Source organism: Nanorana parkeri, unplaced genomic scaffold (genome assembly GCF_000935625.1).
Source record: "Nanorana parkeri isolate BGI_ZX_2015 unplaced genomic scaffold, ASM93562v1 scaffold23, whole genome shotgun sequence".
In the NCBI taxonomy this organism is placed as follows: Eukaryota; Metazoa; Chordata; class Amphibia; order Anura; family Dicroglossidae; genus Nanorana; species Nanorana parkeri.
The window spans coordinates 576162-578046 of NW_017306291.1; positions in this window are offsets into that span (position 1 = coordinate 576162).

Sequence of the window (1885 nt, forward strand, 5' to 3'; positions counted from 1 at the left end):
TCTCGGGGCTTCATACAAGCGATCCGCCGGCTCTATAGCCGGCGCATCGCTTGTATATTAACGGGCATCGCTGCCTCTTTTCAAATAGCGGGGATTTCCCGCTCGCGCGCGCCGCGCCCTAGCGGGCGGATGTAACAGGACGTGTATACACGCCCAGTTACATCCAAGAAGCTCCCGGCAGGCCGTGTATACACAGCGGCTGGCCGGGAGGTAGTTAATATCACTTTAACTATCAGAGAATGGAACAAACATTCCAAAAACATTTTCTTTCAAATAAAATTCTTCTAGTGTATGACTTTTACTGATCTGATCTACTTCACTGCTTCCTCACTCCATGGAACCCTCTGTAACATGTGCTACTACTGCACACTAGAGTACACGCTAGAGACACCTCCCCACACACTGGCAGTATCAGAGCCCAGACTGGCACGTATGTATTTATACATCTCTGCCAGCAGTCCAAAAAGTATACTTTGGTCAAGATTAGCTGGAAGAGAAATGCAAGGCCACGTATGACCAGTAGGTGGCACGGTGAAGTCCGCTGAGAATGCTCTTATGGCTCTTACTAGGGATGCACCGATACTGGTATCGGTGCCGATACCGAGTGTTTGGGCGAGTACTCGTACGCGCCCAAGTGCTCCAATGCCTAGCCCGATACTTCCGGTATCAGGAAGCTGGGCAGTGTGTAATGACGCGCTGCCCGGCTTCCTGATTGGCCGGGAAGCCGGCTCCATGCTCTCTCGTCACCTGTGATGAGAGAGCATGGAGCCGGCTTCCTGGCCAATCAGGAAGCTGGGCAGTGTGTAATGACGCGCTGCCCGGCTTCCTGATTGGTCGGAAGCTGGCCAATCAGGAAGCCAGGCGCCGTGTAATGACTGATTGGTCGGGAAGCCGACTTCATACTCCCTCGTCTCCTCATGACGAGGGAGCATGGAGGTGGCTTCCCAGCCAATCAGGAAGCCGCATCATTACACAGCGCCCAGCTTCCTGATTGGCCAGAAAGTCGGCTCCGTGCTTCCTCGTCACCTAGTGACGAGAAGCATGTGGACGGCTTCCCTGCAAATTGGGAAGCCGGGTGGCGAGTCTTTACACACTGCCCAGCTTCCTGGCTAATCAGGAAGCCAGGTGGCCAGTAATTACACGCCGCCTGGCTTCCTGAAGGGAACTTCCAGTATTCGGTATCGGCGTGTACCAAAAAAAAACTCGATACCAAAATACCAGTATTGGTCCATCTCTAGCTCTTACCAAAGCTGGTCATATATAGGCCCATCAGTTATCAGCCGTACCCAGGACTCTTTTACGGACTACAAACTTAATTTGGGGGACTTTTGTTTTTAAAAAGAGGCAAAGTGGCTCCACAGGGATTGATTTGAAGATTAACACTGGTAATGGCGGCAGTGGAAGTGGGAGGAATGGGTACCTTTGGCATGGGAGGCAAACCCAAACAACTGGCCCTTTTATGGTAAGGAGAGATTTTTGCGGGCTAAAGAACGTGTAGCATGCAAAGCGTGCCATGGAGCAGCAATGACTGGCTTACATGGTGAAAGGTGGGTGTTCCTAAAGGATATGGTTTATTTTCACAAAGATTTTCACATCTTCAGCTTTCTTTACATCCATGGCTTTTGGTCACATGACATCCCTGAGTCACAATAAAATTGGTGCTGGAAGACTTTCTGCTACCACAGGTCTGAACAGGGAGCAGGTAGCTGTATATAGTATCAGTGGCTGCCTGTCCTGCTCTGTTCGATGTCTGAATGGTAAAATATCTCCACTCAGGGTCAGCAGCCGAGCATATATTATTAGTACTGGCCCTGACGGGTGTTCAACATCCCCCCCCACCCCTCTATACCCCCCACCCAAGCCACTCCTGAGTTGCAGACACCAG